A 25,654-nucleotide genomic window follows, 5' to 3' on the forward strand; every position below is an offset into this window, starting at 1 on the left:
AAAGGCTGAGGTTGGAGAAAGATATAGGAATATGAATGAAGCCAAGGAGATAGAGAGGATGATGACTCAGGAGCAAGGACAAAGAGAAGCAATGACGAATGAAGACAAAGCACCAAATACGGGGGAGAAGGAACACATGAGCAAACTCTCCTTAATTTAACAGTTTTGCCATTTAGTTTATGTAATTATGCTGGCAGAGACTGAACCTGTGACAAATAGAGAGCCTGGCAACCACCATGCACCAAGGCAGAGAGACATGCAGAGACACTAGAGCTTTGGCACTAGTGACATTACGGGCCGGGTAATTCTTTGTTATGGGGGCTATGCCCCCATATTGTGCATTGTACAATATTTAGCAGGATCCCTAGCTGCTAACTACAAGGTGCCAGTAATACTCCCTCCCAGTTGGGACAGCCAAAAAGGTCTCCAGACATTGCCAGATGCCCTTGCCGAGAGCGGTGAGGCGAGGGAGCAAAAATGCCCCTACTTAAAAACCACTGGTCTTGATGTATTATTATCTCAGCATATAAAACTCTCCATTCCTTTCAAGTACAAACAGCTGCTCTGATTTTTTTTTTTCCTTTAATGTAACTTTAAATCTCTAAGCTCAGGTTGAGTTTTGGGGAATACTTTCAAATTCTGCCAGGTCCTACAGTAATCATTGATGGGCTACCAGGAGGCTCCCCCGTGGGATCTACAAGACAAAATGTCTAGTTGAGAGTCAGTCATGTAGGGTTCTATTCCTGCTCTATAATTATTAACTCCTTAGGCCTCAGTTTCATCATTTCTTAAATGGGTACAATAGCACCTCACCGACCTTCTGACAGGTAATTATAAGGATACAATAAAAGGAGCTGTAAAAGTGCTTTGAAGAGTTAGGAGAAAATGTAATCAGACATAATTAACCTCAAAACGGAAACCCATTAACAAATGACTTGAAAGTGTTTGATGCTCCCTTCTTTTAACTCTACATGATTTGCTTGCCAGTATAGAAGTGGGACCATTTGCCATGAAAATACCAGTCGCTTACTTGCTACTGCTAGTGAAGAGGACAAGTGTGATCCAATCCTAGGACAATTTTTGCAGGCAGTCACTGACTTCAGGCACTTTATAGATTAGGTCTTCCTAATCTAGACAGTAGACCGGACCCTTCACCATAGCCAGGCTGCAGTTGTGACAGGAAAAAAAAACCTCCAATGTACCCCAGCATTTTTTGAGAGATTCTGTGGATTTATTAGTGAAGGTGGGGTAAAAAATTGTAAAAGCCATAAATAGTTTAGGAGAGATGACTCTCAATAGCTTTGTGACACAGAGGTGCTGTGGTGACTGAGTCAGCTTGAGGATTTTAGGAATCCGAGAGAAGAGAGAAGAGTAGAAAGTTGGAAGATTGCTAAGATAAACTGCATTTACTTGAGAACTTTCCAGAATACAAGTAGAAATGTTCACCATCTTCCTCCGCCTGCTTCCTGCACTAAATGGTTCCCATTACTACCCCATATGATTAAAATATTCTTCCTTTATATGGGCATGCACAGCTTATGTAAACAATTCCTTATTGGAAATGTATTGTTTCTAGCTTTTCTTTCTTTCCATTTTCTTCCTTTTCTTCTTTTTTCTCTTTCTTCTTTCTTTCTTTCTTTTCTTTCTAGTTGTAAGTAAAACTGAGTAAGCACCATCAAAAAATTGTTATCTGTATTTATATGTTTCCTTAGATGCTGCAGAGTTTCTGGGTAAGAGGCATATTTTTAAAGATTTCATTTAAAAAATATTTCATTTTTGATAAATTTTTTTGAAGGCTCCTTCTCTTTAATTATCATGGTGCCATCTTGCTGTCCTAGATATAGCTGTACCACTTAGCACTTGAGCACATGTCTAATGATACTTGATACACCTTCTAATTTTGAAATTATCCAGAGGAATGTTTACATGATCTTCAAATTTGGAAAATCCCTAAATATAAAGATCACAACTACAATCATTCTTTTTCAGGATTACCATTTGCGCTTTGTACTTCTTTAAACGTGCCATATTTATTCCAGAAAATCAAAAGAGAAAGCATTCAAGTGTTCTTTCTGTAGCTCTACCCCCACAAACAAGCTTGGCCAGTTGTTGGTCTTCCTTGTTCTGTCATTTTCTTGAATTGCCTCTTCTAATGTCCACCCCATCCCCCATTCAATTATTTATTTCTGCAATTTTATTATGCAATTCTAGCAAGAGGCTAGGCTGGATTTTACATATTTTAAAATAAATTCTATACCAAAGGTTTGCTGTATGTACTAAGCAACAAAAACAAGACTATTCTAACTAGCCAGCTTTTCTACAGAAACCATTTTTTAAATAGAGTTTATTGTCGCCTGTAAACTTAGATGAGCTTTCTCTTTCCTGCCAGGGAAAAACTTTATATCTCATTATTTACTTCTTTCCATAAATATCAAACAGCCAAGAGCATTAATTCCATATTCCAATGTGCATCTTATCATATGACTATTTGCAGTAGTGTCTACAAATAACTTCATAGAAAACATAAACATGCAACAGCATAACATTTGGTTGTGACTATTACAAGAAATGGTAGCAGTTTTCTTGTGTTGTCCATAGGCTGAGAGCAGGAGGATAAAGGGGACTTTGGCAGCAAGCTGGTTGGTCCACTTAAGGAAATGGCTGAAAACTGCCCCAGAATCTTCCAGGAAGAATTCTGAGAACGACAACAGAACTCTAACATGTGACATTTGTATGAAGCTACATTATTTTTTTTAACTTATTTTTTATTTGTGTTCAAATTGCCAACATATAGAATAACACCCAGTGTTCATCCCATCAAGTACGCCCTCAGTGCCTGTCACCCAGTCACCCCCAACCCCCACTCACCTCCCTTTCTACCACCCCTTGTTCGTTTCCCAGAGTTAGGAGTCTCTCATGTTCTGCCTCCCTTTCTGATATTTCCCACTCATTTTTTTAAAGGGGAAACCTTTATATCCTTTCACTATTATTTATATTCCCCAAATGAATGAGACCATATAATGTTTGTCCTTCTCCAATTGACTTATTTCACTCTGAAGCTACTTTATTATATCAATGTGCAAAAATACCAGGGATCTCTTAGGAGCCACTTGAAAATACAACCTCCGGAATTCCCCTTTGTCTTCAGACTGCTCATATTAATGGCTTTCTGGGGTCATTTGCTGTTTCGATGTACTGAAAATTCTCATCTAACAGGCTGACTCACAGGTGCTGAGAACCTAAAAAAAACATTAGAAATAAGGAACAACTGTCTTCACCTACAAGCAAAGAGACTGATAAATGTGTCCAGCTTACTAACTGGTAAGTGGCAGTACCAGGGCCTGAGCCTCAGTCCCTGACATGAGGTGTGGGGCACCACCCACATTAAGCTGATTGATCTATTAGGCAAAGACAAGAGAAGAGCCAAACAAGGTCGCCAAGGCTTCAAATCTCAGTGCCTGCGGAGGTGATGGGGAAACCCAAACCAATCTATGGAAGCAGAAAGTTAGACCAGTGCTAGCAAGAAATTGATTGCATCTGGGTGCTTGACTCATCATGAAGGAACAAGTCTCTTTCCATCTCTTGGGAGGACAGGCAGGGCTTTGGGTCCTGGAGGGCTAGCTAGCCTTCCTTGCCCCAGAGGAGGGATAGGTGACCTTTGCTTTTTCAAGCCTGATCTACTGCGTCTGTCAGGTAACCTAGATGGGTAAAGAGCATGAGTATAAAAACAGTTAGTTGTCCAGTGGGAACTGTGGCAGTGCTGCCAGATTTTCTGATCTTTCAATGAAATCTCTTGGTCTTAAAAAAGGAAAAAGAAAGGAAAACAATTTCTTTTGGAAGGCAATGACATTATACTTCTTTTTTCTATATTCAGATCTTTCAAAAGGGCGCACTGGCTTTATTCTTTTTTTCAGCTACTACACACAAGAAAATGAACCCCAAATTCATTCTTCGTTGGATTTAAATGGCATCCATACAACATAGCATTGTATGTGTGTAAATGCACAAACATTTTGAATATTAACATTTCTGATTATTGTACTAATTGTGAATCCAGAGGGTTTATTCGTTTCATCCCAGTGATAGAAAAAAATGGATGGACGCCCCCTTGCCTTTGAGCTATTTCAATGCATCAAGTATGGGGGAAAGGAGACCTCAACACACTTAAATTCTGCCTTTTTTCCTCATGCTGATTTTAAATACAACAGCCATGTTATTCTCTTCAGTAGATGGATAGTTTACTTGGCACAAGACCTAAATTGAATTTCATTCTTGACATAATGACTAAGCATAAATGTGCAAAAATGTGTATCTATTATGATTGTATCTGTAATCTCTGAAACTATGAAGATTATTTCTCATCGGCTCTACCATTTTCTGGTTCAGAGTATAGGCTGACAGAGCTGTATATATTGTTAATACAGGAACTAAGATGTATTATTTGCCCAGTGCCTCAGTCTCCACTGGCTTTCTATAAAAGCACTAGTAAATAGTCTCTGTAACTGTTTTCATATGCTCAAAAGTTACATCACAACTAAAATTGGTTATTAGAGATACATTTATTCCCTGAAAGTCAAGGAAAAAGAAGAGCCATATTAGGAGCAACCACCAAAAACTAAACCACCACGCTCCCAAATAAGGTCCTAAAATAGGCAGTCCCCTGATGGGCTGCCTTAGCAAGCCCAATCTTGGTGACTAGCCCCATTTCACACACTCGTGGCCAGGTGTTTGTTCCCTTCCCTATCAGACAGGACTGCTTTGGTGCCAGCAGGACTCAAAGCCAAACCCACTAGCTATGACAATCATGATTTATGACAGATGAGGTCTTCTTTCATGCATAAGTGCACACCCTGTTGGTGTAACAGCCACTTACATTGATACAATCCTTTTAGGAGACCAATTTACAACATGTTCCAAGAGTCTTGCCTGTCTCTATCCTTTGACCCAGTAATTTCACTTAAGAAAATAATCCTAAATTTTGGCAAAGCTCACTAAAGCAGTCAACAGTTCAGCAAATACATACTGTACTTAGTACTACACATCATAAACCAGGTTAGATGTTGGAATTAATAAAATCATGGCTTGCCCTTGGGACTTTGCAGTTGACTGGAAATGCATTTTTACCGCTTACAGAACGTCTATATGTGCCAGTCATTCTACTAGGCATTTTTATGTTTTATCAATCATTATAACCTATAAAGTAGTGCCACCCACATCTCACACTGATGTGGCTGAGTAACTTCCCTAAATCATAGACCTAAGTAGCATTTCTGAAATTCAAACCCAGGTCTAGAGATCTCCAAATTTTGTGCTTTACCCACTAAAACTTGCTACGTTACAATTTAAAAGAACAGTAACAACAATCAACATATTGACAACTGCCAAAGGTAAACAATCAAGAGATGAGTATTTAAATTAATATAGATAGGTTGGATATGTAGACATTAAAAGTGATGTCTATGACGGTTTGTCAAAACACAGAAAAATGCTTGCATGTGAACATAATAACAAAAGCAGGATGTGCATTTCTGCATGCAGAATGATCTAAAGTATGTTTAAAATAGACAGACACACAGAGGAAGGAAAAATACCATTTTTTAATAGGCAAACCTGTATTTTCATGTAAATAGTACAAAATTAAGGGAAATTGTAAGAGGAAAAGTTGTGCTTCCATATGTAATCCAGATAAAGCGGCTCACCCAAGCCTGCAGAATTCACTTTTAAGAAGGGTACTTGATCCTCTCTCTTTTCTAACAGCCATACAAAATCTCCCCCCTCCTTTCCTCTTCCCTTGACCTAACCTGGTAGTTGGGGTTCTTTGTAGAAATAGAATCAAAAGGTGGTACAGAGAGATATATAGATTGATGGGAAGGAAATGCCTCATGCAGTTGTGGGGGCTGGCGAGTCTGAAATCTGCAGTGTGAGTGGCAGGCTTGAGACCCAGGGACGAGTGGATGCTGCTGTCTTGAGTCAAAGGCAGTCTGGATGCAGAATTTCTCTCTTGTGTGGGATCCCAGTATTTCTTCTTAAGACTTTCAATTTAAGATTAGGTTGGATCATGTCCACTCACATTACCAGGGGTAATCTGCTTTACTCAAAGTCTACTGATTTAAATGTTAATCACATCTAAAAAACACCTGACAGCAACTTCTAAACATATTTGATTGTACAACTAGGCACCAGAGTCAAGCAAGTTGACACATAAAACTGTCGCAAGATTCTTCTCTGATCTACACAGAAAAAAAAAAAAAAAGGGAATTTGTATTTCAGAGCCTTTCTAAGCTCACGCCATCCTTTGATGCACATTAGTAAAGGCCCCAGCCTCTAGCAATAGATATTATAAGACACGAGTATCCTCTTGCTATACATTTGTTGGGTCATAATAAATTGAATTTGTAGCTCCTTCAGGTTGGCAAAATATGTTCATGGATATATCCTGTGTGATCTTCACAATAATTCACTATTGTCGTCCTCATATGGCCAGAATTAAAGCCAGAGAATTCACTTTTTCTTTTAAGATTTTGTTTACTTGAGAGTGAGAGTGCAAGCAGGGGAAGGGGCGAGGGAGAGGGAGAGAGAAACTGAAGTAGACTCCTGGCGAGACCCAGAGCTGGACGTGGGGCTTGATCTCACAACTCTGAGATCACGACCTGAGCCAAAATCAAGAGTCAGACACCTAACTGACTGAGGTGCTCCAAGGCCAGGGAATTCTTGGGACATGTCCAAGACTGTAGAGTTAATAGGCATCAGAGCCAAGAAAAGTCAGGTCTTCTGAAATTAAACCCCTTGTATTAAACATATACATACCATGGACAGAAGCGCCACAGGTCCTCAAGGATAACAGCTATTTTAATTTAATTCAATTTCCCAATTAATCTACATTGAAAACACATAAGATGGAGATTTCTGGCTTATTGCCCAGGAATATAAATCTGTGTAACAAGTTCAGGAGGCGTTTGGTTTGGTTTTTTAACTTTGATTAAAGTACAGGATCCTACTCAGATCATACATTTACAACTCAAAGAATTTTCACAAAATGAATACTACATAACTGCTAACGAGAGCCAGAAATGGAACATGACTCGCATCTCTGAAGCCCCTTAAGACCCCCTCCTCAGCCAACACCTTTCCCATAAAGATTGCCACCATCCAGAAGTCTATCACCACCAACCAGTTTTGCCTGGATTTCCATGCTACATAAATGTAATTCTATTGTATGTGCTTTTTTGTGTCTGGCCTCCTTTGTTTTACAAGAGATCTGTGAGATTAATCCACTATTTTTTTAGGTGTGTCACTCTTGTGTAGCATCCTATGTATAAAAAGTGATACCATTTGTTTCTCCAGTCATCCAGGTAACATTTTGGGTTGTTTCCAGCTTAGGGATACTGTGAACAGTGCTGCTATGAACATGCTTGTATAGGAGTCATGGTCCATCCACGTACGTATTTCGGTTTGGTATACACATAGAAGCGAAGTCTCTTGGTCGCATATATGCCTAAATTCAATTTTACTGAAAAGTGCCAACAGCTTCCCAAGTGGTTGTACTAATTTACACACCACTAGCTGTTGATGAGATTTCCAGCTGTTCCACGCACCATTAGCAATTGTTATATTTACAATATTATGGATATATTTTATAGCATATGGATCTATCCAGAAGAGCATATACATATGTTTGCATTTTTAAAACCTTCATATAAATGATATCCTGCTGAAAATAGTTACAATTTGTTTTTGATATTTATTTATATTTATGCATCGAGTCCAATTTAGTCTCTTTTACTGCACTACAACATCCCACTTTTCAAATCTGAAGACTGTTGATGCCCGTTTAGGTTGTTGCCATTTTTGTACAATTAGCAATGACGATGCAAAGACTCACATGTGAGAATTTCTATAGAAGGCAATGGCTGAATGACAGTAAATGCATATCTTCAGTTATACTAGATAATGCCAATTTTGCTTTCCAAAATGGTTACGCCAACTTCTGCTATAAGCAGCCTCCAAGGGTATCCTCTGCTCCAGAATTTTTTTTTAAGATTTTATTTATTTATTTGAGAGAGAGAGAGAGAGAGAGAGAGAATGCACACATGAGCAGGAAGAGAAACAGGGAGAGAGAGAATCAGGCTCTCCACTGAGCAGGGAGCTTGACTCAGGGCTCGATCCCAGGACCCTGGGATCATGACCTGAGCCAAAGGCAGACACTTAACAGACTGAGGCACCCAGACGCCCCTCTCTGCTCCAGATTCTTGCCAATAATTTGTATTGTCAGGATTTTTTAAATGTTTGTCAAGCAGCTGAATGTGTAATATTCTTATCTCTCTTAGCTTTTCCAAATAATTTATAAATACATACACTTGCATTTATTTGCAAGGAGGGAAACAGCTTCATTGCCCTTCTCTCTTCCTACAGAGTCATTGCTCTAGAACGTCAGAGCTTTCCACATAAGTGGCTCAGGAAGCTGCTTGACTGTGTGTGATGTTTGAAGATCGTGTACTGGGCAGTGTTGCCCAATGCCTTGCACATACAGCTAGAGCGGTTCTCTCGAGTGTAGTGCTTTAAGCTGCCTTCTCCCAGCCAGGACACGTGCAGCTGGCAGGTCAAGACAAACTAGGCACAGCCCACAGAGGGGACTCCGTGAGTATTCCAGGGCATAGGGAAGGAACAGAGGGTGGGAATGATGACTTTTCCCTACTTGGCCTGCATAAGGATTATCTTTTGGAAAATGCAAACCACACATGCATTGTTTTGGATTAGCTTTTAGGTGATTTGGCAATATTTTTTTAAAGGTGTAATTTTTTTTAAAACTTATTTGAGAGAGAGAGAATAAGTAGGGGGAGGGGCAGTGGGGAGGGAGAGAGAGAGAGAATATGAATGAATAGGAGAGAGGGGCAGTGGAGGGGGGAGAGAGAGAGAGAGAGAGAAAAGCAGATTCCCCCGCTGAGCAGGGAGCCTGAGGAGTGGCTCGATCCTAGGATCTTGGGATCATGACCCAAGCCAAAGGCAGATGCTTAACCACTGAGCCACCCAGGGGCCCCTGACAATATTCTTTAAATTCTTTTTGGCTTAGACTACACTAATGTCCCATCAAAACCTTTTGTTTTATATTATTTTCTCACATGTTCTCTCAGGAGGACTATATATGGAATACGTTCAGAGCAAGGCACTCCCTGGATCTAATAACCAATATGTGGGGCTGAGCAGGAAGGACAAACAAGGAATCACAGCTAGAGGGTACTTTAGAAATCATCTCATACAAACACTTCATTTCACAGAAAAGGAATAGGAAGACTTGCCATGTTTGCAGATGATGAAGCAGGGAGTTGCCCCAGCCCCACAGCGAAGCCAGATCTCATCTTCTCACAGCAGCATCTTTGCTCCATCAAAGGAGCACACATTAGTGGCTACAATCCAGAGCTGCTAACCCCCTCCTCACTTCCTGCAACCATGGTGTAGTCCTTCCGGGCAGGGTCCTTGACCTGGAGTCCATGGATAGATTTTAGCAGCCCCCATGATGCATGTTCCTGTATATACATTTTTCTTGGGTGAGGGCCCATACCTTTCCTCAAAACACCCGGGAAGCAAAGTAGGTTAAAAATCACTGCTGGATTTGGTGAAAGTAAGAAAGAAGACAATCTGAAAGCAGAGGAACTGAGACAGAAGGAGGAACAGGGCAAAGGAGAGAGGGAGCTAAAAAGGCAGAGTTCTACAACACCCATCAGGGATGCAGCCTCCTTAGGCAACTTGGTTTTAAGGGGAAGCCTTAAAACCTTATCTGGTTCCCATCCTCTGGCCAGAGACAGCACCAGAATAAGATTATCTTTAGGGTCTTTTATCTCAGGATGCTACAAAGAAAGCAAAAGGGTTTAAAAAAAACAACCGATAGCACGTTATCTATCAGTAACTCAAGTATCAGCATGAATACTAAAACCCAGCACTAAAATAGTATGGTATTAAAATACTGACCCCTTCCAGGACGACGCTGTTAAACCCTACACTCCAGGGTGAGAGGAGGGTCTCTGCTTTGGCACTGAAGTCACAGAACCTGGAATGGGACTTTTCTGCTTCTCCAGTTCTTTCTGGTCACATCCCATTTTGATAAACCCAGCCACTTTCCTGCATCAATTGCGTATCTGTCTCCTTGTCTGGATGTGCTTAAAATTCAGGGTTCAAACAACAGAGACGTTCTACTCCAACTAAGCAGACAGTATCAATGGCATGTCTAGAGCTTCAGTCATTTGCTTTTAGTTATCATTTCCTAAATCCGTAAATGCAGAGGTACAAGTATTTCCTGGAGCATAATGCCTTCTCCTGGCCCTCGCTCATCTGCAAAGCACTGTAGTCCTGATGCCAAAGGGACTTAGTCCAGGTATGTGGTAAAAAGATGCCTCCTGGAGGGTGTCTGGGGGGCTCAGTTGCTTAAGCATCTGACTCAAAGGCAGAGTTCTACAACACCTGGGCTCAGGTTCATGATCTCAGGGTCCTGGGATTGAGCCCCATGTCTGGCTCTGTGCTCAGCAGTTTCCCTCTGTTCCTCCCCCTGCATGCTCGCTCTCTCTCAAATAAATACATTCTTTAAAAAAAGAAAAAAAAAACAAAAAGATGTGTCCTGGGACCCCTGGGGCATGGACTATTTTCCCCATTACTGTGATCAGTGACTGGGAAGGGGCACCTAGATGAACCCTCTCCCTTCCTCCCTACCCCTGAGAAGCTGTCTGGATGTCAGAGTAGGCACAAGGGGTCAAGGATGCTTCAGGGATTGTTAAAGTTGAGGCAGGCTTACTTTTTGCAAACAGTAAATGTTTCCTAAAGAGAGATTTGCTTAATGAAAGTTTTTTTTTTTTTTTTCTGAGTTCTCTCAGTTTTTTTCTAAGTGTATTTTGATTTGAATATATAAAAACAGATCTGGAGCTGCCTTGGGGGGAGGGTGGGGCACGGGTGGAGAGTTTGGTTCCGCTGCCTGGAGAAGTCCAGGAATATGAGATGTTATCGGGGCATAGAAATATCTTTTTAAAAAAGAAATATCCTAAGATATGCCTTGTGTACAGCAATCCAAGACATTTTGAAAACAAGGAAGACCAGTATTCCATTTAATATTATTCAAGTTATTAAAAAGATATTTGTGTTATTCTAGTATTACCCCCGGCTCCCCAAACATGCACGCTCCTCTCTGTCTCCAGCAAATCTTGAATGCCGTTTCGGACACACTCAACAGCTTGACTGAATATGGAAATCAAGGAAGTGACTGAATTCCTTCTGTGAGGGAAGGGTGTTGCAGGGGAAGAAGAGAGAGTCCATAAGCTGCACGGATTCAAAAGAAGCAGAGGCTGGAGCTGGACGTGACAAGGAATGAAGCCTCCTCCTCCTCCCTGTCTACCAAGATCATTCCCCCAAATCATCTTGAGGGCTTTTGAGTTCCCCGAAAGTGGGGAAGGCTCCGAACCCATTCTAAGGGGCAAGGAGATTGCAGCTGATGATTCCCAAAGACCCTTCTCCAGCCCTGAACTTGGAGCCAATCGCCTCCCCAGTTTCTCCTCTTAGATCCCTAACAGATAACTCGAGTCTAAAATGACCCCAAACCAAACCTGACTCCATCTCCAAACACGCTCTTCCCTTCATCTTCCTCATCTCAATTACCAGCCCCCCATCCACGTAGTTGCTCAAGCCCCAAACTACAAGGCGTCCTGGTGTCCTCTTTCTCTTCCCCCCACCCCCCAGCAGCAGGCCTCACCAGCCCCACCACCAAGACGTATCCCAAGTCTGGACATTTTGAAAAAGGACTCCCACTTCCTCTGTTTTGACCTGAAACTTTCTAATTGATTGAGTTCTTCTTTCCAGTTTATCTCAACTCCAGCAAAAAACCCTGTGGGCAAAGCATCTTCTCAAGAAATAAGAATGGCACTGAGCGAGCAAGACCCCACCCAAGACTGATTCCAAGACAATGACAGACCTGACCTTTACTGTCCACCCCCCTGCACCCACTCACCTTCATCCCACATTTTCCTTATATCAACCTGGAAGTACCTTCAGGACGTTGGGGACAGCCTTCAAGACGGTAGGCCCCGCTGCATGTGCGCTCCAGGAAGGGAGAGCACCTGGGACGGTACCCGGTGCAGAACACTGCTCAATAAAACCCGTGGGATGAACGCACCTGACCTTCGCTTGTTTCCTGCTCTCTGCCTCCCAAAGGCCTCCCCGAACTGCAGCATCCGGGTCAAGCCTCAGGCATCAGAGTTTGGTCATTTGACAGTGGCCCCTAAATCAGGTAAAATGGAGCACGCACACGTGCGGATGGGCCCTGCAGGCTCCCCTGGGAGAGGCCAGACCCGCCAGGGCTGGCTGAGGCCCTGGGAACGCTCACACGAGACAGAAGTTTCCTCTTTTTTTTTTTTTTTTAAAGAAGTTTCCTTCTTTTGAAGGATTCCATTCTGTCCCTTTTCAAACCTGAAATTTTCTGCTCTTGCCATTTTTCTCTTCAGACTCTTTCCCAAAGGGTAAAACCTTTCTGGTTGACCTTTAGTCACTAACCGCAATTAGTGACTACAAAATGTACTTTTTCAGTTATCAATTCAGTGTTGCTTACTGCATCTGCTAACACACCGTGTGTGTGTGTGTGTGTGTGTCTGTGTGCGTGTGTGTGTGTCTGTGTGCGTGTGTGTGTGTCTGTGTGCGTGCGTGCACGGCAGGATAAACAGCAGCCAAGGAGGGCCTTACCTTATTCCGGTTGGTTGAAACCACGCTCAGACAGCCTGAGATGCATTTCGTGTGTCTGCAAGTTGCTGTAACAGCTCTTGTAGTAAAGGAATGTTGCACATGTTTTTTATATACACAGAATTTGTGTTTGTTCTTAGTAAATACCTGTAAATGCTTAGTTCAGGGGCGCCTGGGTGGCTCGTCAGTTAAGTGTCTGACTTCGGCTCAGGTCGTGGTCTCAGGGTTCTCGGATGGGGAGCCCTGGGGCCAGCTCTGCCCTCAGCAGGGAGTCTGCTTGGGCTTCTCAACCTCACCCTCTGCCTCCCCCCAGCCCCAGCTTGTGCTGTCTCTCAAATAAATAAATAAAAATCTTTCAAAAAAAAAAAAAAAACTTGGTTCAATAGATTCTCCAGTTGAAGTGCTCAAAAATACAATTGAAATGCCATTGAACTCAAAACGGTAAAAAATACGTGTCCCTGCTTGTTTTATTTATGTGTGTGTACTTATACACATGCGTACACTTATACACACACACACACACATCTTGAATAAATTAAGCAATAACCTCCCTGGACCCCCAAGAGAGTGTTCTTCATCCTCCTGCTTTGCCATAAAAGTGTTTATTGTGGTTGAGGGAGGTCCTGGCTCTCGTAACCTCAAAGCGATCCTCCAGCATGGCTTAGGGGTGATATTTCTCCTAGAGCAAGCCCCACGTCATTTTCTGCATCTCCCCTGAGATCTGGAGTATGCCAGGACACTCATGGCTCTCCCTGCACGAGACCAGGGGAATTAGGAGAGAGTCAAAGGCAAAGAAGGGAAGCAGGGAAAGAAAAATTGGTAAGAGGAAAAGGATAAAAGAGTAAATGTGGCCAATTCTTCCCTCCCCTGATTCCAGATAGAGGAAGACAGTCTGGGGGTCCTTCAACTAACTCCTCTTTAAGATCTGCCAGGAAAAAATGAATTTCATTTAGATGGGTGTCTATGGTCGGCATGGTTTGCTTTATCTAAGGAGAATTGGGAAAGCAATGGAGAAAGCAATTATAAAGGGGAAAAAAATTCTTCCTTTTCATCTTTTTAAAGGAATATGAGAGAGAAATACTATAAAAGAGTCCATTCTCAGGACGCCTGGATGGCTCAGGGGTTGAGCATCTGTCTTCAGCTCAGGGCATGATCCCGGATTCCCGGGATGGAGTCCCATGTCGGGCTCCCTGTATGGAGCCTGCTTCTCCATCTGCCTGTGTCTCTGCCTCTCTCTCTCTCTCTCTCTCTCTCTCTATGTGTCTCTCATGAATAAATAAAATCTTTTAAAAAAAAAAGTCCATTCTCCTGCAATGACTGCAATCCTACAGTACTACATCTGAGTAGCAAAGGAGACAGAGCCACAAGGAATGGAGTTGTAGTCTCTTTATCTCTCTCTTCCTCTTGCTGTGTAAGGACATAGCAAGAAGAAAGCCATCTGCAAGCCAGGAAGAATGCTTTCACTCAGAACCAAATCTACATCACTTGGACCTTCCAGCCTTCAGAATGGTAAGAAGTAAATGTCTGCTGTGTAAACCATCCAGTTTACGGTATTTTGTTAGAACAACCTGAGCTAGCAAAGACAGTGTTTTACCTGAATCCATTCAGCAGAGATTTCCTGAGCCTGACCAGGTACTGTCCCAGGGCTGTAGACTAAAGCACCGATAAAGCAGATGAGGTTTTACCTTCATGGTGGGACTTTGATTCTGATGGGAAGGTCAGCCACAGACAATAGGCAAGTAAACAAACATGTGAATTATAGATCATAATAAAATCCCTTGAAGAAAACACAACAAGGGATGCAACAGGGAGTGATGGGAGGGGCTGCTTTAGATCTGGTAATCCAAGAAGGCTTTCTGGGGAGGGAACATTTGAGCTGAATGATCAAGAAGAGCCAACTAAGAGATAACGTAGGGAAGTAACATTCCAGGCACTGGGTAGTCATAGTGTTAATTTGTGCCTCAGTGAGACCTGCCAGTTACCTCCGAGTTAGGGCAGGCAGGGAAAGAATAGACTTTACATTGACTTGGTTATTAATATCCAGAAGTGAAAGAGATACATTGCAAGAAAATTCAAATAAGAAGCTTTAGATTTTGAAAACCAATGAAATGATGGTGGTCTCAAAATGACCTTATACTCCGCACAAGGCCGTCTCTGCATTTTCCACATCACCATCATCCATATAACATGAAACATCTATACGACATCATATAACATAGCTTCCAGGTCAGGTTTATTAGACAGTGGGGTGCATTTGCTGCAATTAATAGACCAATGTTGACATGTTAACTAAAGTCAACACTTTATTCAAATTTCTAGTGTCTTTTTTTTTTTTTTTTCTGTTCTGCAATCCCACCCAGAGTACCACATTGCACTTAAAGATGTCTTCTCAGGCTCTTCTTGGTTGTAATTTCTTAGGAATTCCTTGGTTTTGACAACCTTGGCAGTTTTGAGGACTAGTAGCCAGATATTTTGTAGAATGTCTCTCAAATGGGATTTATCTGATGTTTTTCTCATGATGAGACTGCAGCCATGGGTTATTGGAAAAAGGACCAGAGAGGCCAAGCACCATTTTCAGCACACCATATCAAGGGTACATAGTATTAACATGACTTATCACTATTGATGTGGACCTTGATCCCTCGGCTGACTTCCAAGTTATTTTTGATTCTTCACCCTCTCATGCCTAGAACGCTGCCAGTCACTGGGCCTCACTTAATACAGGTTCCAGGGTCTCCCCCAGACCCTACTCATTGGCATCATCCCAACAGCCTCTAGTCTAAGCTCTCAGTTCCCTCTTAGCATCCAGCACCACACTATCAAAGCTGTCTTCCTAAAATAAAACTCTCATCATTCATATTCTTGCTCTGGACAAATAACCCCACTTAGGAACAAAATGTTGCTTTCACTGGAAGATAAAGTCCGAGTCTTCCAGCATTACATTTAGGCCTTTTTCTCAACCTGATCACAAGTGACTTTCCTGTTTTGTCTCCTGTCTGACCTCTACACTAGCACTTCGTGATGCTTGTTCCTTCACACAGGCCACCAGGTTACAGTTTACCACACTTCCATTATGTAACAGTCATCTTTCTAGGTCCTGAATCTTTCTTGGCCCTTTTTTCTAGAAACTGCTAACAAAAGGTTCCTTATAGTCAAGGAGTGTGGTGACGTTCAAGTGACAAGCATTACAGACAGGTAACTTCAGGGTATGGAAGCAGGTGCTAGATACCAATTTGGCCATGTGTAAATTGCAAAGGGAGCATCTGGGCCAAATCCCTTCATGGTGGCTCTGGTACTTAGGGGGAGATTACACAAGGGACATGATATCTGACCAAAGATTTGAAGAAAGAAAATAGTTCACCAAGTGAACGAGAAGCTGAGAGAAGGTCTAAACAGAGTGTACATCATGCACAGGATAAATCATGGCCATTAAGCAATTTAATATGGAAATATTTGCAAAACATGACTATGAACTAAAATATGACAAAACAAGCTAAGGAACTTGGATTTTAACCCAGAGGACAGTGTTTTTAAACTGTGGGTCTGAAGTCAACTTAGTGAGTCTCTGACTATCATTACTTTAAAGTGAAATAAAACAGGAGGAAAAGTTGGTTTGTGGACATTGTATTTGTTACTGCACATATAAATATTTGTATGTCCTGCTTTGCCACATAAACTATATTTCTTACTAGAAATCACATTTAAGTAAGTGTTTTAAAACACTGTTATGTGGGGGTGGTTGGCTGGTTCCGTTGGTAGAGCATGTGACTCTTGACCTAAGGGCCATGAGTTCAAGCCCCATGTTGGGTGTAGAGCTTTAAGAAGTAAGTTTTTTAAAAAGCAGTGCTGTATGGAGGTCTCACAAGGACATATAGCAGGGATGTGTGTCCAACAGCATTTTTCAAACTTCCCTGAGGGTAATAGTAACTCAGGGCCCTTGTTGAAAACACAGATTCCCAGATTCCCAACCTAGACTCACAGCATCAGAAGTCCAGCAGAAGCCTGGATATCTGCATTTTAATAAACACTCCATGTGTTTCTTATGAGTGAAACTTGGAAACACTGCTATTCTGACGGCAGAGTAGAAAATAGATTGGAGTGAGAAGGAACTGGAGGTGGAAAAGCCACTGCTATTGTCTGAGAGATAGCAAGGCTTGTCCCTGGGCCACAGCTGTGGACAGAGAAGGCGGTGGGGCTGCAGATTTTTGGAAAGTGGGCTCTCAGATCGTGAAGGGGCACACAGGTGCCTAGGTCTTGAAGGTCTGTATCTTGGATGCCTGCATAGATAGTGACCACAGGAGAAAAAGAGTAGGTTTGGGGGGAACGTAATGAGTAGGGTTTTTGCACACAGTGAATTTGCAGTGAAATCCATAATGAAGCATAGGCATTTGCAACTCAGGAGAGGGGTCAGGGGTGATGAGAATTTTAGTCATTAGCATATCAGAGCATGAAAAATAAGATTCCCAGGGAATCATCCCTTCCATCTCAGGACTTGCCTTCCATAAGAGACACCTTCACCCAGTCCCTTTCTCTGCCTAACACAACCTCAAGAGCTATGTCTCCAACAACTCTCACCACTCCAGGTGGCACCAACCTCAACACTGAGCTACAATATCTCGTTTCACCCGCTGTCATATCTCCAGCCATTTCTCATTAGTGGTGTGTTGTTTTCCTTTTTCTCCTGTGAGAGGCAGAAACAGTTCTGGATTCCCAGCACCTAGCACAGAGTAGATCCCTAACAAGGGTTTGTGACATTGTGGTGAAGACTTAAGGGTAATTCATCAACTTGGATTTAAAATTCAAGCATTTCATTGGTAAATGAATCTCTTCAAACAATAGCTACCAAACTATTATAAATTATTGCTGATGATATTTCATGAAACAGTACCATCTGGTTTTTATCTTTCTATTTCTAGCTGAGGGTTTTCACACTTTAATTTAACAATAGCTACTAAAATTAATCTTTTTCCATTGCATAGCCCAGGAAAGGTATACATTAAAGTCATGAGCGTAAGGTTTGTTTCATCTTCATACGTAATGTATTTGGGGCTGAATCGTTCATGTATTCTTTGATCAGAAATAGTGTGTACCTTGTGTAGTAGCCCCAAAATTACTTACTACATTTAAAGACAACATTTTATTTAAATTTTCCAAACATATACAACGGTAGAAAGAACATTAATAAACCTATATGACCCAACCTACTTCAATAATTATCAACTCATGGCCAATCCTGTTTCACCTCTACCCCCAACTTCATTGCATATTATCTGGAGGCAAATCCCAGAGAGAGCTTACTATGTCATCAGTAAAAGAGAAGACTTTAAAATAAATTTAAAAAAATATATATATATATATACACACACACACACATACCATTATACCTGGAGATATTACCGATAGTTCTTGAACATTATCAAATATTCAGTCATTGGGCAAATTACCAACTCTCATAAATGTAATTTCATAAATATAGTTTCTTTACAGTCTGGAAAAATATTAAGATTTAAATAAGGCCCACACATTGCCATTGGTTGATATGCCTTTTGAGTCTCTTTTAATCTATAGGTTTCCCCTTCCCTCCTTGTTTCTCATAAATAATTTATTGAAGAAATCAGGTCCTTTGTCCTGTAGAGTTTCCCACAGTCTGTTTTTTTGCTGTTTGCGTTCCCATGGTAGAGTGTAACATGTTCCTCTGTCCTCTATACTTTCTCTTAAATTAAGAGAATGAGAATCTTTATGAAATTTGGACTTTTGGGTAGGACTTTTTATGGGTGTTGGTGTGTTCTTCCTTTTTCCAAGAAGGGGTAAATATTGTTTGGTTGTCTTTTTCTTGTTTTATAAACAGGGATATTCAAGGTCTAGACACATTAGTTCTTTAGGGGTTACAGAAAGGTGATACTCTAATTTCATCATTCCTTTGACATTTAGCAGCTGGAATACTTCTATAAGGGAAGCTTCATCTCGTGCTTTACTCAGTTACTCAGGGATGTGATTCACATCAAAAGGTTAGAAAAACAATAGAATTCATTTACCGGTTTTCAAATCAATAATTACCTACCAATTATCTTCTAAATGTGACCAATTTTTTGAGCATCATTATGAACTCATAGACTTAAACATATTTGATGTTTCAACTTACTGCCTTCAAAAAGTCCCATCTTTGGCCAGTGGGAACCTCGTTAGGTTGGCTTCTGTGCTCTTTTGGAACAATCCTAGTAGTCTTTGATAGCTTCCTCAACTGTCTATATAACAAGATGTTTCCAGTTTCACTTGTTCATTTCCTGCCCCAGACCTGGCTCCTTTTCATGGGAGATGGAATTGCAAGACCTTATCAGGGCTCTGGGGGTGCTCACTGCACCACAGCTGATCTGATCTTGACTTTGAAGTTTTAAATTTCTCAGACATACTAGTGGCTAACTGTGCAGACTCCAGAGGTAGACTGCCTGGGTTTGAATCACCACTCTACCCTTATTGGGTATGTGACCCTGGGCCAGTTTATCAACTTCTCCATGCTTTAGCTTCTTCAACTATAAAAGATGAATAAGAACCACACCTAAATTCATAAGATCCTTGTGAGATTTAAATGAGGAAATTCATGTAAAATGCCTAGAATAGAGTCTGGCACAGAAGGCTGTGTAAAAGTTGGCTATTAATATTCTTCTTGCTAATTTCTTTGCAACCTTGTCATTACTGCCTGCGCATATTGTGGGTCATCTGGGATGTAATACGGACTTACATTTTATTCATATCTAGTGACATACTGATTTCTAAAAATTATTCTAAAGTCCCATCTGTAGCATTCGTCCCATTAATGTGTAGCTCTAAATGAGGCAATGGTTAGAACATATTAGAACATTTCCTATAAAGGAATCCAAATTCAACAAAGCTAATGGCATTCATGAAATTCCCAAGTACCAGCGTACTTCCTGCTTTTTATACTCATTTGGAAAGGGGTAAATTGGTAAAAGCCTGGCTGGGAGCAGCCCAGCCATGGATTTAAGTTCTAGTTTTGCACGGGGGGCATTGCCAAGCCATGTTTGCCTGGTCTTTCCTAGTTGAGCACAGGGAGCTATTAGAGGTGGCCTTCCCCCCAAAGCCCTCTAGCTCCCTTTTTAATCAGACTTGTAGAGCTTCAAGACATGTTGCAGATCACATAAATCTTAACACTTGTTCTGTCTGGAACCTCATCTATATTAAATCTTGATCCATTTAGCGATTTGCAATACAACTCTTTCTTTAGGTTTGAGAGATTAAAGATTCTAGGGCTGCTGCCACTGACTGGTCAAAATAAAGACAATGAAAGGGAAGCAGAAGCCCAGGGGGCTGTTTCCTTGCTGGTTCATGAGATCACAACAAGGCCTCTAGGTAGCTCTCTAGACTTGAAAACCCGATAGAGCCCTAATATGAACAGTCTCTAAAGTGGTTATGCCATGAGTTCCTTAAAACAAAGACATTTGTTTGCAATTTTACACACTTGCATCATTGACATATGGTTGCATTATAATTGCATCAGCTGGGCCAATTGTCTATAGAGCTCTGGCCAGAAATTCCCAGGATACACCAAGATTTATCATTGCTTAAACAAACATTGACTCACTTGTTTTAATTTTTTTTCTCTTTTTGTGTCTTATTGCACTTTTTAAAGTAGCTGTTTGTCATTAAGATGACATTTAAGGAACCTTGAAAATTATAACTAAAAAAAATATATATATATATAACATATATATTTGTCAAATGGAAGTGGGTGGGTGTAGACAAATAATGGTAGATTCATATAATAGAAACTATCCTGTCACTAAATAAAGTGGATGTTTAAGTATTGACAGTTATCTTTAGATATCAAAAGAACAAAAGCAAATTTCAAAGCAGGATGTATAGTAGAATCACGTTTAAGTAAAATAATAATTATTGTATATGTTGGTAAATGCATAGAAAAAGATCTGAAGAAAGATAGTCCAAGCTGTTAATAGGGGCTATTTTTAGCTCCTTCAGTTAAGAAGTTAAGCCACTCACTCTTAATTTCCCCTCAGGTCATAATCTCAGGGAGGAGTCAGCTTGAGATTCTTTCCCTCTGCCCCTCCCCCCACGCACACACTCTTAAATAAATAAATAAATCATTTTTTTAAAAAATAGGGCTATTTTTAGGGATGAAATTAATTGATTTTTCCTATATATTTCTATACTCCTTGGAATTTCTTATGAATAAGTATTGTTTTTTCTTTTCTTTTTAAAAGATTTTATGAATTTGAGAGAGAGAGTGAGCACAACCAGGGTGAGGGGCAGAGGGAGAAGCAGACTCTATGAAGCCACATGGGGCTCAATCCACGGATTCCAGTATCATGACCTGAACCAAAAGCAGGCCCTCCGCCAACTGAGCCACTCAGATGCCCCAAGTACTGCTTTTTCAATTAGGAAAAAAATTATGTTTTTGAAAATCAATGTTATTATAATGTGTTCAAAACATCAAAAGAATCTATTATTAATTATAATAATATTAGTGAGATTTCTCATGGTAGCTTCTCAGTTAAGAAGCATATTAGTAAGCTTCTGTGAAAATAGCTATTATTACTATAATAACTGATATAGTAATAAAACAGTATAACTAGCCCTCACTGAATCCAAAACAATTTAGTATAGGGTTTTGTTGTTATTTAGGGGTGTTTGGTTTTGTTTTTTTTTTAATTTACCAATTTATTTAAGATGTAATAAATATGAATCAACAGCAAGATGAAGAGACACAGAGCGAGGCCAGGGAAAAGAGTGCATCGCTCTCCCCATATCTCCAAATCACAGTATTGCAACCAGCTACTCTGACTATACTACTACTCAGCTGTCGTCCCACCAGGACGTCCTGTCGTCCCACCAGGTCCTGTCTCAGGAGGAGGAGGCCAGGTAGTATAGTGGTTGCTGACCCCTCGAGCAGGGTCAGCGCCAGTGACAGCTTAGGCTTCCCTTCCCAGCTCCTCCTCCTGCGATGGCTGGGACTTGAAAGCAAATGGTGAGGCCGGCCACCAGTGCCCCCTGCAGGGGGCCAGCGAGGTCATCACTCCAGCCGTGCTTGTGGTCAGATGTGCTGGGGAAGCCAATGGAGTGCAAAGGCCAACGGGAAGAAGTGCTCTGTGGGCCACAGAAGTCGTGCCCACTTCCAGCGGAGCTGGGCCTGCACACAGAGCTCCCGGAGCAGCATGCTGTACATCCCAAAGGGGGAGTGTCCCAGTGGAAAGGCAGTCAGCTAGCCAGGCTTCCCCTGCACACCTTCTCCAACTGCACAGAGTTCGCGCAGTTGCCGGGGCTCCAGTGGGGGTCACACACCTCCAGGAAGTTGGACCACAGACTGGCCATCGTGTACTTGGCCCAGGTCTGTCAGCGACTGACTCACTGCAGCCCCAACAGGAACTTCCCCATCACCTTGTCCACGGCAGCCACATAGTGGCTGAAGCGGTTGAAGTTGGAGTGGGAATAGAGGTGGTCTCTGTACACCAGGGAGGCCTCGCTGGCTGAGACGGGGGTGATGGTGGCTGTGATGGTGACCCTGGCCATGAGTCCACAGGTGATGGTGTCTGGACAATAGGGTACCAGATAGTGTCCTCTGCAGTAGATCCATTCTTCTATGGGCGTTTCCCAGAGTCAGGATGGCAGAGAGGCTCCAATCAGGTAAAGGCAGTTGGGAAGATGGCAGAGGAGGAAGATCATGAGCCGCCATCTCCTCCTTTGCACATACCAAGGCTACAACTTCATATAGAACAACTTGCTCTGAGAAGAAACCTGAAGAACAGCTTTTTCACAGCTGAAGATAAAAAAACAAAGCCACACTGAGAAGAGTAGGAGGGGCAGAAACACAACATCCTAGCATGACAACCCACAAGCCTGAGGGCTATCACAGAGATGGAGGTCCTCCCGGAGGATCATCAGGCACACCTGCCCTGCGGTTTGTACTGGGAAGACTAGCTGCCATAACATCTGGCTCTGAACATCAGTGGGGCTTAATTCTGGGGTAGCTGGAGAGCTACACAAACCAAGATGCCACTCTTAAAAGGCCCACACACAATCTCACTTGCTCCAAGATCCAGCACAGAGGCAGCAGTTTTAAAAGTGCCTGGGCCATATATGAAGATTGACCAACTATAGGACATGCATCGGAAGGGCAGAGATGAGTAGGAACTTTCTGTAGGAATGGAAGCACTGATGGGTACCATTTTTCTTTCTTTTTTTAAAAAAATTATTTATTTATTCAAGAGAGAATGAGAGGCAGAGATACAGGCAGAGGGAGAAGCAGGCTCCATGCAGGGAGCCCAATGTGGGACTCGATCCCGGGTCTCCAGGATCATGCCCCGGGCAGAAGGCAGGTGCTAAACCGCCGAGCCACCTGGGCTGCCCGGGTACCTTTTTTTTTTTTACACTCATTCAGCCTTGCTTGCCAGACACTGGTGGGCATCAGTTCTAGCATTCTCCATCTACCTTGCTAGTGCTGTTCACCCTGCACTGGCATTGCCCTATGGACCCATCCTGCCCAACATGTCCACCTCACAGGTACCCCTCTAAGGAGGCTCCCATCCTGTCACACCTAACAGGAAGCCCCAGCAAGGACCAGTGCCCCTCAAAAGTGACACCCTCTCCAGGGAGGAAGAGCACCATTAATTACCTGGCCTTGTAGCCAGACCACACCAAGGGCTAACCCCACCCACCATTATGCCTGCAGCAGCCACAGCTGGGCCTCTAAGCCATCTAGGCCAAGGCCAACTCTGCCCACCTGTGTGCCTGCAGCAATGATGGCCCCACCACAACAGGAGGGCTCATGCAGTCCACATAAGAGATACCTCTGGAGTGCTTCATTCTGGTGACTGGGGGGGATTGGGCTTCTGGCTCCATCAGACTCCTATATAAGGCCACTCCCTTCAAGACCAGGAAACATAGCTGACCTACCTGATTCATAGAAATAAACATACAAGTCAGACAAAATGAAGAAACAGAAGAAAATGTTCCAAATGAAAAAACAGGACCAAACTTCAGGAGGAAAAAAAAAAAAAGCTAAATGAAACCAAGATAAGCAATCTACCCAATAGAGAGTTCAAAGCAATGGTCATAAAGATATTCACTAAACCTGGAAGAAGAGTATGTGAATTCAGTGAGATATTAAACAGAGAGATAGAAAATATAAAAAAGAACCATCCAGAGCTGAAAGATACAATAACTGAAATGAAAAATATACTAGAGGGAATCAACAGCAGATTAGAGGATGCAGAAGAAAGATCAGTGATCTAAAAGAGAGTAGTAGAAATCATTCAAGTTGACCATCACAAAGAGAAAAGAATTTTTAGAAATGAGGATAAGTTAAGGGATCTCTGGGATAACATCAAGTGTACTACCATTCACATTGCAGGGTCCCAGAATGAGAAGAGAGAATGGGGCAGAAAACTTGAAGAAATCATAGCTGAAAACTTCCCTAACTTGGGGAAGGAAACAGGTATCTGGGTCCTGGAAGCACAGAGAACCCCACACAAGATGAACCCAAAGAGGTCCACACCAAGACACATAATAATTAAAATATCAAAAATCAAAAATAAAGATTCTTAAAAGCAGCAAGAAAAATGTAACATACAGAAAAAACCACCCATAAAACTATCAGCTGGTTTTTCAGCAAAAATTTTGCAGGCCAGAAAAGAGTGGCATGGTATATTCAAAGTGCTAAAAGGGAAAAACCCACAACTAAGAATACCCAGAGCAAGTTTCTCATTCAGAATTGAAGGAGAGATAAAGAGTTTTCCAGACAAATAAAAGTTAAGGAAGTTTACCACCATTCAACTAGCCTTATAAAAAGTGCTAAAGGGATTTCTTTAAATAGAAAAGACTATAACTGGAAGAAAATTATGAAAGAAAAAAGTCCACTGGTAGGAGCAAACATACAGTAAAGGCAGTAGATCAATCACTTAGAAAGCTAATATGAAGGTTAAAAAATCAAAAGTAGTAAAATCAACTGTATCTACATTAATTAATTAAGGTATATTCAAAATAAAAAGATATAAAATATGATGTCATATACATAAAATGTTGTGGTGGGAAGTGTGTAGCTCCTTTAAAATGCCTTTAAATCACATGACCACCAACTTAAAATAGACTGCTATATAATAGGATGTTATAATGTGATCCTCATGGTAACTGCAAAGCAAAAACCTATAATATATGCATAAAAAGTAAAGAAGGAATCCAAGCATAATGCTAAAGAAAGTCATCAAATCACCAGGGAAGGTAGCAAGAGAAGAAAGGAACACAGGACTACAAAAACCAGCAAATAATGAACAAAATGACAATCAGTACATACCTATTGATAATTACATACAAATGGACTAAATGCTCTAATCAAAAGACATAGGGTGACTGAAAGGATAAAAAAAAAAAAAAAAAAGACCCATCTAAATGCTGCCTATAAGAAACACACTAAAGACCTAAAGGCAGAGGCCCCTGGTTGTTCGGGTTAAGCATCCAATTCTTGATCTCATTTCAGTTCTTAATTGCATTGCTGTCAGTTCAATCCCTGCTTTGGGTTCCTAACTGGGCATGGAGCCTACTTTTTTTGTTTTAAAGATTTTATTTATTTATTCATGAGAGACACACAGAGTCAGAGACATAGGCAGAGGGAGAAGCAGACTCCCTGCAGGAAGCCTGATGCGGGAATCAATCCCAGGATCCCGGGATCATGACCTGAGCCAAAGGCAGATGCTCAACCACTGAGCCACCCAGGCATTCTAAGCCTACTTTTTTTTTTTAAGTGAGGTAGCAATACTTATATCAGATAAAAACAGAATTTAAAATAAAGACGACTGTAACAACAGATAAAGAAAGGCATTACATAATGATAAGAGGATGTAACAATTATAAATATCTATGTACCCAATATAGGGGGACCTAAATATATAAAGCAAATTTCAAATATCCAAAAGAG

General features: G+C 41.5%; 1 pseudogene; it reads right to left on the minus strand.

Annotated features, from left to right (window-relative positions):
- Positions 1-17,833: 17,833 nt before the first annotated feature.
- On the minus strand, positions 17,834-22,495 carry LOC112675592 (phospholipid phosphatase 2-like; annotated as a pseudogene).
- Positions 22,496-25,654: the final 3,159 nt, after the last annotated feature.

This window comes from Canis lupus, chromosome 10, assembly GCF_003254725.2.
Source record: "Canis lupus dingo isolate Sandy chromosome 10, ASM325472v2, whole genome shotgun sequence".
Taxonomy (NCBI): Eukaryota; Metazoa; Chordata; class Mammalia; order Carnivora; family Canidae; genus Canis; species Canis lupus.